At 38.0% G+C, this 12,581-nt stretch overlaps 1 protein-coding gene across 3 annotated transcripts in view; it reads left to right on the top strand.

Moving 5' to 3' along the window:
- Positions 1 to 12,581, top strand: part of NBEA (neurobeachin) — a 510,937-nt gene that overhangs the window by 226,366 nt on the left and 271,990 nt on the right. The window lies entirely within an intron of this gene.

Here is a 12,581-nt window from a genome sequence, read left to right as displayed (position 1 = left end):
ATCCAGATGAATATATACAGCCTTCCAGAACTGTTCTTACATAAAATCTTCTTCTTTACTGGGAGGAAAAAGTCTCATTAAGGCAAAGTTTATAATGTGTGAACAACTGCAAATTAAAAATACAACCTTGTGTTCAAATTCTAAACCTCCTTCTATCATACATGTGTTTTATCTAAATATTAGCGTACAATCTTCCTATGGACTCAGTTATTACTCTCCACAATGTTGGCCCTCTTTTAATGCTGGAAGTGCTTCTAAATAGCCTTTTCCTTCTGTCTCATTATTATTTAATAATATTATTATAGAATCATAGAATAGTTAGGGTTGGAAAGGACCTCAAGATCATCTAGTTCCAACCCCCCTGCCAGGGGCAGGGACACCTCACACTAAACCATCCCACCCAAGGCTTCATCCAACCTGGCCTTGAACACTGCCAGGGATGGAGCACTCACAACCTCCCTGGGCAACCCATTCCAGTGTCTCACCACCCTAACAGGAAAGAATTTCCTCCTTATATCCAATTTAAACTTCCCCTTGTTTAAGTTTGTTTAATAATACAAAGGAATGGTATAGCAGCTTGGTAAATCTCAGAAGCTTCAGGTATTTTATACAGTTTATTTTATAGCTATGAGTAGGGTGCAGTTCTCACTTAAGGCGCAGTTCTCACTTAATGGCACCTGAAGTTATCTGAGGTAGTCATTGAGAATGTGGAGATGACTGTAAGATATTTGATAGATTCCATTCTTAAGTCTCTTATTTCAATGAAGTTGATTGCAAAATACTTAGCAGTGTTTTCCTTTTCCATTTGACAATTGATTAATTGCACTATAGTTTTTAAACAATACAACTAAAATTATCTTGGTTTCACCTGAGCTCTTTCATAGATTAAAATTCCTTCATCAGTGCTGTTCCAACTTTGTCTTTTGGTCAGAGTCATAGCAAGAAGAAGGCTACAACAGTTCCCACCATATGACAAAGACTGAAAAGCTAGAGACCACAGGAACCTCCACAACTGTATGGCAGTAGGAGTTTATCTCATTGCCTGTCCAGGGAGAGACATGGTTTTATTGTAGCATTCTGCTGATACCCACTTGTACTGCTGTTCCAAATTTTTTCCCATCTGTGAATCAGCCACCTAATTGAGTCTCGGGAATCATTGGTTACAGACCAAACACTGAGTTCAAAAATAAGGACTGTCGTTCCTATAATTCTTCCTTAATGTTATGTCCAACCTTTTCTTCAATCACTCGCATTCCTTTCATTTCAAAAAACTAGTCATTTCTTCCGAAGATATTGAAATAGCAACTTGTAAAGAAAAAAATTCAAGCACACCATAGATTTTATGCTGCAGGACTCTAATTTCTGTTTGCTCCCTCTAGAATAGTTGGCCTTTTTTTCTTCTTAGCAGAGAACTCGAAAAGCTGCTTTTATAGTCACTGGGTACTTCTCATCTTTTTTTTTTCTCATTGCCTGTGTGGGACCCTTGATCTTAACTAAACTGAATTCTTGCTTAGTTAAGTTGCCTTTAAAAGAGAATTCTCAATTTTCTCCTAGTCTGATACCTGATTTACTTTGAGAAATTTCCTGCCATTGTTTATTAAAAGTGCCAGTGGTGGTCCCTGAAGTGCTTTAAAGTGCTCTCCATGTACTGACTCCTCAAAACACAGGTTTTTAGTGGCATTATTCAAGACGTGAGTACATAGAATTTCTGTGGGGTTTTGATAATTTAAATTTGGGTTTTACTGGCAAGCAGTGATTAGCTTGTCAGTTTTATATTAAATAGTTTAATTTGTTGCTTTATGTGTAAAAGTTTTAGTTAGAATAATCAAAAAGCAGCAAATAAAATTCATTTAATCAAGTCTGAAGGTGCTGTCCGCTTTTCAGATTGACCACATAAAAGTATTTCTTGCATTCTATAAAGCATGTCCTCTTCCTCTGATTATTCAAGCTTGAAATATAAATATATATATATAAGTATATATATATATATAAAAAATATACCTTTCCTCTTCTTGCTGTTTTTCAGTATCTCTTTATGGTATGGAATCCTTCCTGCTGATGCTTTGAGATAGGTGTTGTTAATATACATTTGGAAATGTGTACACAACTTAGTTATGATTTCACTTTTTTGTAGTAGCTGAGCTGTCTCAAACTTTTGGCAAAAAATCTTGCAGTCATACCATGCCATCTCATTTTCCCTTAGCTTGTGTCATCATTCTGTCCCATGGAAGACTGGCTGATTTATTGTTTGAGGGAATGATACTTAATATCTAAGCAGTGGCTTTTTAATTTTTGCGTGGAGTTGAAATAAAAGGGCTGCAATGATCTGGTCAGTCTAGGGCAAAAACATGGGCCACTCATACTCAAAATTGTTTTGTCTTTTTGTTCATATAAATTCCCAAATGTGACTGGTAGCAAAGGAACACTATCAAGTAGTAATCTGACACTGCAGAATAGATATCTATCAGTAAAACTCTCAATTTTACTAAAATAGTACTCATTTTCGCTCCTTTTTCTAAATCAAGTTCTTGCACTCGACTGAATTTCAAGTATTTCATCAACTTCCCAGAAAGTAAGTGGAATTTTTTCCTCAGTGACAGGTTAAAAACGATTGATTTGCAATGGAATGCAAATAGCTTCAAACAGAGTGTACTGAAACTAGCCTACTATGGTTCATCAACTCAGTTTCTTTTAATGCCTCACAGAATAGAAGTTGCAAAGGTTAAAATCATCCATATAGAATCCAGTTGGAAACAAACATGCAATACGTCTAGGTCACATTTTTGAGTTTACCTATACTCATTGTGGAGCTCCATTTAACACTTGCATAGATATGTTTTCAGTAATTCTAGTTTCCATATGGTCTGCAAATTCCCTCTATGTAAAGTGCATTACACCATTCTAGCTTTTAGGTGAAAATGTTACAGATGAGTGTAATCTAATCTGTAGCCAAAAGAAAAGTTGAATCTTCTTTTTGTCAAACACAGATGTGCGAAAATATTTTCACCACAGCTATTCTTGGAGTGTCCTGAACTGAAACAATAGGTCCAAGATTGAAACATAGTCACATGCAACGCTTTCCCCCCCTTTTTTTTTTTTTGTTTTTTTGGAAGTACCAAACAAACATTACCAATGCTTTTCCTTTTCCTTTATCATTAGCTTCATGGAAAGTCAGCCAGGTAGCCTTTCTCCAAAAGCACTCCGTAACAATTCTTTGGTGTACATTTGATATGTTTCTGATACATGCACAGTTCAAATCAGATGAGACAGAAAATGGTTCTATGCTGATGGGAGCAGAACCTGTTTCACCTCATTAACACACCACACAGCCTTATGAAAATATTCAGTAGAAGTGGTGATGGAGTAGCTTTCTATGCTGCTTGACAGGAGGCTTCTTGAAACAACTGAAAAATTGCCAAAAAAATCCTTTAGAAACCACAAATAGAATTTGGGTGCTAAATGACACTATAAAAGCTCCCAAAGACCAGAAGTGTGGCATCTACTAACACTGGCACAATCAGTTTCTGATTTCCTTGGACAATACTGAGTTTTGTATTAGGAAAACTGCAATAACCATTTTCCTAAGATACTGCAGTAATCTGGAAATCCCATATGCTTTGGGGTGGGGGAAGGTACTTTTTTGATGTGTGATGTGACCCTTGGCTTTCCCTTGGAAGCTTCTCAGAACCCTTGTATTATTGTTGTGCTCAGGAGCACAGGTGCTATAAAGCATCTGTGAGTGCATCCTCTTGCAGAACCTAATTTTCCATGCATATTGTTCTCTCATTCTTTACTCTCACTCTGCCATATCCCAAATATATTTGTTTGTTTGTCCAGGCATGCCTTCTTTCAACTAATGTGACTTTGGGTAATTGCTTACCAGTCTGTAGCACAGCGTGTAGCCAACATTCTAATTAAAATAAATATTAGCAAGTAAGAAAGAAAGGGAATTTAAAAATAGTATTATGATTTTCAAATTTGCATAAACTGCAATTAAGAACACATAAGTAAAATGCGAAGCTATTCATAGTGCTGAAATTTCTATAAGCCACTTTTTAATCCTACTTTGGTATTTTTACTAGCTATCTTTATTATAGTGCAGAATTATTCCTGGCAAAGCTAGCTGCTTAGACAGAGATATACAAAATGAGAAGCAAAGGCATTCCACTCGAGAGATATGTTGAATTATTTTGTGGAATAACTGAAACTCAATAAAAAGCCAAATTTCAACAGAGACAAATGCTGGGTCCAATCTCTAGGATCAAAGAGTATAAACTATATCTGGAGGGTAGGAGATGAGGGACAAACCCACACAAAGAATGTAGGGATTGTTCTAATAATTAGCATACTCTGGGCTCTCTTAGCTCAGCGCTGAGGCAACAAGGACTTGTGCAATATTTGCATGCCTAGGAAGGATAGCTGAGGAGGCGATTTAATTTTTGTGCATAACTTCAGTCAAACCCCTGCCATCTGGAGGTAGGACCGTTCTATAGCCAGCACTTCAAGAAGGATACACACACATGCAGAGGGAACAGAAGAGCAGGCCACAAGAGTGATTGATGGATGGGAGATGAACTACACAAAGTACAGTGTAAGGGGTTTGATTGGTTCAATGTACCAAAGAGAAGAGATAAAAAGAAGTTAGATAGTACAGGATGTCTTAGCCTTTCTATCAACAGATGCCTAATAGGGTAAATAACATTGGAAAATTTACTAGGGCTTACCATCAAGTATTGAGACGGATGTTATTTGTGATAATTGTGACTATTTTACACATTCTTTCTAAATATAGTCTTTGATCCAGCTTCTCAGGAGGAAAAATGTCATGTATTTGCTGAATGGTTTTGGAGCTTCTTTGTGGCTTGGGAGCCTGTGAATCCCAGTTTCGTATGTGCCATTAACCTTAATTTGCTCTAACATTGCCGTCACTGCATTTGTTCACATGGTCATAGACAGACGTACTTCTAAGTCAGCTATCCACCCGCACAGATCAGTACAAGTAGTGTTTTTTCCCTTTTTCTGTGGTTGACTGCCTCTCAACTGCAGATGAAGTCAAGGATATATTATCGTCCCTTGAGGCATCAAAGATGGTCTGCGTTGAAGTCACTGTATGAAACAAGCCTTTCTTTTGAATTCTCACGTGTGTTTGTGTGTATGTGTATATATACGTATGTAGAAAGTGATTCTTATTTTTATTTGCGGAGTTCTTTAATCATTATCTTGAAGCTCATTTTAGTATATAACATTTTCTCCTTTCTCTGCATTCAGACAAGCTTCATATAAAGCTCATACCAGTTATGGTTAGACATCAGAGAATTCCTGTTAGAAATCAAGGTGAATGTGAAAACTCTTTCTGCAGGGAGGTCAGGCTAGTGCCATTTGCAGTGTGTGTCTCAGTCTACATGATCACTCTGTTCAGTTCAGGGTCAAGAATCATATGGACTGTTTGGTTTGTACTGGGGCAAGAACACTGCATTGGTTTTCAAGGCTAAGGAATTCATAACATATTTTTTCCCTGCCCTGCCGCCTCCTTCTCCTTTCTTTCCATGTGCCCTAGGTGTCCTTTTTATAATTCTAGTAAGAGGTTATGCTGCAGGCTTAGCACAGGGCAGTTAAAGCCAGTGAATTGCCTGACCCAATCTTCTGGAAGACAAATTTCCCTAACTTGTGGTAGTAGGATTCCTGTTCACAGATTTCTTTTTATCTCACACTGTAAACAGTTGTAAAAGGATCCCAGTGAATTCACATTCAGACAGAAAACAAACCCCATTTAGATAATAAGGTTTGAACACAAATGAGTTGCAGGTAATGCTTTTCTTCAGTAAGTTTAAAAACATTCATCATTACTAAAAAGACATTGAATAACTTCATATTGTTTCAAGCTTTGAGTGTTGGTTTGCATTGGGGGATATTTTTAATTATTTTCCTTTATTACTTTATGAATTTTTGCAAGTAATTTGCAAGATTTGTTTTTTACCAAGAAAATAATGTAATTCTGTTTTTACCAAGAAAATAATAGGTAATTTTGAAACAGGACATGAAAACCCTTGAAATCCTCCAATGGATATAATTAAAAATGCTGCTGCTGATTGAAATCTTGCCTACACATATTGTAATCCACTCATAAACAGAAAAAAAATGAATCATGAATTTCAAACTGCTACTTGTAGGCTTTTAAGAACTTTGTTATAAGAAATTATCTGTGATTAGTTCTTAGTATCTTATTGAAAGGCTTCACAGTCTGCTCATGTTTCTGCAAACACTTCAGGACTGAAAGTATTTCTTACTAAAAAACACTGATGAGTCTGATACACATGGAGACAGAAAACAACACCAGTTTTCCAGAAGTCTGTAGGGTAGGAACGAAGAAATTATCAAAGGTTAAATGGATATTCAAATCTGCCTATCTATTTATACACACTCCAGCAGCGCCAGGGTTCAAAGCTTTACAACTTCCACTGTGTTTTTCAAAATATGCTATCAGTGACAAGACAGATCCCAATACTGGCATTCAGAGGAGGAACTAAAGAGCAGGTGCCACAGTAGAAGTCTCTCTTGTTTATCTACAGTGTTTATATTCAAACTATAATGACCCTTACTCCAGTTACAGAACGTTTTTCTTTCACATAATATTCCTTTATGATGTCTTTAAAGAGATATAATTACAAACACCCGAAAGTGAAGAGGAGACACATTCATTCAATTCTGAAGGTTTAACTCTTGAATTACTGAAGTTCCTGTGTGCAGAAGTATGTTCTGAACAGATGTTTAACATGGAAGGAAACAGGATAGATCAGAGAACCAGATAGCAACTAGGAAATGCATAGCATCTGGCACATTTTTGAAAGTAAACCTGCCAATAATTAATTGCACATATGAGCCACTCTATCCCTGTCTAATGAATTAGACACTTACTAAGATGCATTAGACTATGTAGCAGAGGTTAACTGCTCATGCCTTCTCCTTTGTCTTTGGCTTGTGTGGTCCCTACGTAACTTAAGGGTCGAAATTGTTGTTGGCACTGAGATTATATGTCCTTGATTATATTATTGTTATTACATTAATTAAGAATCAAGATATCTTTACAATCCAAAATGTATGGATTTCCCATTAAGCAGAAGTTGGGGTGGGTCTGTTGCTTTACCAATGGAGAAAAAATTACTAAAAATGTAAGACTGATTGTAAAGTTTATAATCAGCTACATATATTCAATGGAAGGGGTTAAGATAATGCAGCAGTAAAAAAAATACATGCCCTCAGGATAACAAAGCTGGTAGCAGTGTAGTCAGGTTTGCTGAAAAGAAGCTCTGCTAGTTATCCTTGAAAATAAAAAAGCCACTAGATGTTTTAAGTTGCTAAATTACTGTTGAAAGTGCTGCTATAAAAATTACATAATTAGAAACCAAACAATACCAGTTGCTGTTCTTTAAAAGAACGTAAAGAAATACACACAATACTGGAACCTTTAAAGAGCAAGAAAAGGAGTTGTTTGTGGTCTTTGGGTCCCCTTACCTTCAGCAGTATTGAGCACTGTCTCACAAGTTCCTTTTTCAAGCTAGTAGCCTCTGTTCCAGTTGCAAGCCATAAGGCCTGGGAAGGACTGGTATTTTTGCCTTAAAACTCTAGAACACCCTCCCTGAGGACATCATAATTCTTTGTCCTAATACCATCCAGGGCAGAAGTCTCCCTTCTTGTACTAATTTTCAGCTTTCATGGAAAATAATCTTCTTTCCCCCCCCCTTTTTTTTTTCTCAGTAAGGTTGTCTCCTACTACAAAAAGAGTAGCAAGAAATTTATTCAATGTTATTTCAAGGAAATAATTTTTTTAAGATTCTTGAGGAAGTTCTAAACATGTACAGGCACTACTGTAACATAGCCTGTAGGTGGAATCATCATATCAGGTATACAGCAGTGCTGCATGGTAACACTGGACAAAGTTGTACAATTTGTTTTTTAGAACAGCGACCTTTTCCCCCTTTATTTTCTCCTCTACTGTCCAGGTCCAAAGAAAAACGAGGTGGTATGCCAGAAAGGTATTCAGTATCTACAGGATGTTCATGCTGTGACTGAAGCTCCCCACAGCCAGAGGTTCTCTGGTTCTTATTCCACTTAATTCATCATTCAGAACTCAGCAGGGGACTCTGCCTGATTTTGGACTTGAAACAGTTGGGCTGGTATTTGCCCCACCCTTTTGCCTGTAAAGGCTTAAAAATGGAATCAATCTACTTTATTATCTCAGCAGTATTTTCCAAACTACCTAACTCTGATAAACTATAGGGTGAAAATAACATCTCTGTATCAGATTTTGCCCTGAAAGGTGTATTTCTCATGAAGCACAGTTTAATAATCCTTTTCTGTGTAGCCTGAGCTCTATGTCCAGATTCTTTACAAAACTAATCTCATTAGGGCTGGTCAAAGTTTCTCCTTCTGTGTTCCTTAACTCTCTCTCAACTTACCACCTGCTTTTATGACCCAGACTAAAACCTTTTAATCATTGACCAAGTTTACAAAACTTCCTTACTTGTCCTAATGATTTAAAGGCGCTTACACAGTTCCATATCCTATTGGATATGGATGTGCTTGTTTGCATGGCATAAAGAAAGAATATTCCACAAGAACTCTTGAATCACAGAATCACAGAATCCCAAGGGTTGGAAGGGACCTAAAAAGATCATCTAGTCCAACCCCCCTGCAAGAGCAGGGTAACCTACAGTACATCACACAGGAACTTGTCCAGGCGGGCCTTGAATATCTCCAGTGTAGGAGACTCCACAACCCCCCTGGGCAACCTGTTCCAGTGCTCTGTCACTCTTACACTAAAGAAGTTCTTCCTGATGTTAACGTGGAATTTCCTATGCTCCAGTTTACACCCATTGCCCCTTGTCCTATCACTGGATATCACTGAAAAAAGCCTAGCTCCATCATCCTGACACCTACCCTTTACATATTTGTAAACATTGATGAGGTCACCCCTCAGTCTCCTCTTCTCCAAGCTAAAGAGACCCAGCTCCCTCAGCCTCTCCTCATAAGGGAGATGTTCCACTCCCTTAATCATCTTTGTGGCTCTGCGCTGGACTCCTTCAAGCAATTCCCTGTCCTTCTTGAACAGAGGGGCCCAGAACTGGACGCAATATTCCAGATGCGGCCTCACCAAGGCTGAGTAGAGGGGGAGGAGAACCTCTCTTGACCTACTAACCACTCCCTTTCTAATGCACCCTAAGATGCCATTTGCCTTCTTGGCCACAAGAGCACATTGCTGGCTCATGGTCATCCTCCTATCCACCAGGACCCCCAGGTCCCTTTCCCCTTCGCTACTTTCCAGCAGGTCACCCCCCAACCTGTACTGGTACATGGGGTTGTTCTTCCCCAGATGCAAGACTCTACACTTGCCCTTGTTAAATTTCATCAAGTTTCTCCCCGCCCAACTCTCCAGCCTGTCCAGGTCTCGCTGAATGGCAGCACAGTCCTCTGGTGTGTCAGCCACTCCTCCCAGTTTTGTGTCATCAGCAAACTTGCTGAGGGTGCACTCAGTTCCCTCATCCAGGTCATTGATGAAAATATTAAACAGCACCGGTCCCAGCACCGACCCCTGAGGGACTCCACTAGTCACAGACCTCCAGCTAGATTCTGCGCCATTGACCACAACTCTCTGCCTTCTTCCTTTCAACCAGTTCTCGATCCACCTCACTACGTGATCGTCAAGCCCACACTTCTTTAGCTTATCTATGAGGATGCTGTGGGAGACAGTATCAAATGCCTTACTGAAATCAAGAAAAACTACATCTACCGCTCTACCATCATCCCTCCACCTAGTCACTTCCTCATAGAAGGCTATAAGGTTGGTCATACATGACTTCCCCCTCATAAAACCATGTTGGCTGTTCTTAATGACCCCCTCGTCCTTGATATGCCTAGTGATGGAGTCAAGAATAAGTTGTTCCATCACCTTTCCAGGGATGGAGGTAAGGCTGACCGGTCTATAATTACCCGGGTCCTCCTTCTTGCCCTTCTTATAGATTGGTGTGACCTTTGCCATCCGCCAATCCTCAGGCACCTCGCCCGTTTCCCACGAATCAATTAGCTTGAGAAACTACTACGCTTGAATCTTTAAAATATGCCAGTTTATAGACCCTTTTGGTTTTGATAGAAAACAATGTTAATGATGACATAAACATTAATGAACCATCAAGCCTGATCTATCTAGATATTAACAGACTCTCTACAGATCTGGGATTATTTTTGCAAGGACTAAGAGAATATATCTTTACTGTGTTCAGTGTAACTTTATGTCAAAATTTACCTCTCCCCCAGAAAAAACAAACCTGCTAAACATATATTGGTTTATAGCATGTCTTATTTTTGTCTGTTGGTGTGTGGAATTTTATGAGCCGGTCTTTATATACTAATAGTGATGCTGTCTGTGGAGATTTTCTTGCAATGGAAAACCCTCATGCTGAAAGAACTTGTGAGACAACAGAGACACTTGTGATATGTCAAATTAAGATGGCAGAGTGATGTCAAAACAGGTCTAAGGAGAGCCCATAACAATGTTACTGTCAAGTAAATAAAGAAAACTGAAACACAAGAAATACAAGTTATTTCAAGAGATCTATGACTGGTGGTTCTGTGTTTTGAGTAGCGCTGTTTTAGAGTGATTACCATTTGTCAGTAGGGCTTCAGGAGACGAGCAAGACCTGATGGCTGCCAATTCAGGTCAGCAAAGTTCAGTGTGGAAATTGAAATATTTTTTTTTAACTTGTTATCAAAGTTCCAGAAAACAGTTACTATCTAAACAAAATATTAGGTCACCAACAGTGTGCTCAACTAGATACAAAGATGGTCATCTTGACCGTAAAAATTTTGGAAGCTGCATGAGTTCTGGGATGTTATACTTTGTCATGGTACTTGCAAGCTGCTCTAGTTCACTCATTGATCTCTCAGTATGGCCCTAAGGTTGCCAAGGAGAAGAAATATAAGGAAGTAAGAAGTAAGGAGGACTAGTAATGAGTAAGTGGTTTTACTTTCTTGCCTTCTTTTTTTGTCATCATTTGCCATACACGTATTTTAGTTGCGTCATGCCATGATGATAATATTCCCCCTATAGTAGGAAAGAATGTGACAAAGAACTAGAAGGTAGTAGTAGAAAGAAGGAAAAAAAAAAAAAGACAAACTTAAGGAAAAGTGACAGTGAGTAATGCATTTTCAAGGAAAGCATGATATTGTAGAGACTGTCATTAGGGATCATGCTTACGATCCATCTTATCCAGGATGTCACTTTTGACAGCTTTAGAAAGAACTGGAAGAGGTTCTTGAGGTGAAGGGAAAACAGTGTAGTGAAGGTACAAAATACAAACATTTTCTTGTGTTAATGAGTGAAATTGGCTTGTGTACTTCTTTGAAAAGAATTCACTGTTGAGGTAATTCTTCCAAAATGTATTTCCTCTAACACAGATTTGAGAGGAGGTGAAGGACTGGGAAAAAAAGAGGAAGGAGGGGTAGATGTTTCTTCATTTAAATAAGAAAAATGTGAGGGATCGGTAGAACATGAAATTTCAGAATGGTTGGGGTTTTTCCCCAGATGTATGGAATATGTGGCAACTTCTATTCTGGTATTGGTTGTTTTTATTTAGTAATTTTTCTACAAAATTCATCACAAGAATAGCACCTTGATCAGGAAAGGAATGGCATTTTGAGAAAATATCATGACAAAACTTGAAAAAAAATTAACTTTATGCATTTTAAGTTAATTTTTAAATGGCTTCCTTTTTTTTTTTTTTTTTTTTTTTTGTCCTTATTCCATACATTGAAATAAAGCATCCTGGGCAGCAGCTGTGGCAGAAATTTAGCCACAACTCTGAGCCACTTTATTAAGGAATATCATAGGATAAAGGGGGAAATCAGAAGACATTCAGGATTCTAAACACTGTTGGGTCTTTAGAAAAAAGTGGAATGGTTTTCATTGAGACTCTTTCTAGGTAAATAAGATTGGATTATCCAGAAACTCTTAAGTTTTTTCTGAATTTTAGATCTGTTCTGGTATAGCAATTAGATAAGCATATTAGTTAACTTCAACAACTGTTTGAAAAAAGGTCCATCCAAAAAGTTACAGTTTTAAGAGGAGGACAGGGAAATAGAAATGCTTATATTGAGTAAATCCCAATGGACCGTTGGCCAAGAAAAAAATTAGCACAGGTGCTAACAATGAAAAGTTGGATCAGTTTTTAAAATCCTCAGGGAGAGGTGAAACTGAACAGTGGTAGTGGATTCATTTTATCGATTAAGTGATCACCTTCGTAGTTAATGAATGAGAATTTGTACATCATGTTAACAAATGCAAAATAGACAGAAATTCCACATGTTGATATGAGGCTGGACTTTTCAGAGTAATGTGGCACCAACATCAGTTTTGTCAATATCATTACAGCACATGGGAGCACAGTATGAAAGTCTGGAATTTTATGAAGTAAATCATGTATACATTGTAATAAATCCCCTCTCTGTGGGTGTGCTGTCAAGGGTTTTTGCCATTCTGTGATTCCATCTGGATATTTTATAGTCCTCATTCAGATTCCTTTTAGTAA

This window comes from Lathamus discolor, chromosome 4 (assembly GCF_037157495.1).
Source record: "Lathamus discolor isolate bLatDis1 chromosome 4, bLatDis1.hap1, whole genome shotgun sequence".
Taxonomy (NCBI): Eukaryota; Metazoa; Chordata; class Aves; order Psittaciformes; family Psittacidae; genus Lathamus; species Lathamus discolor.
Note: the sequence above shows the minus strand (reverse complement) of the source record. Positions and strands in the feature narration are given on the sequence as shown.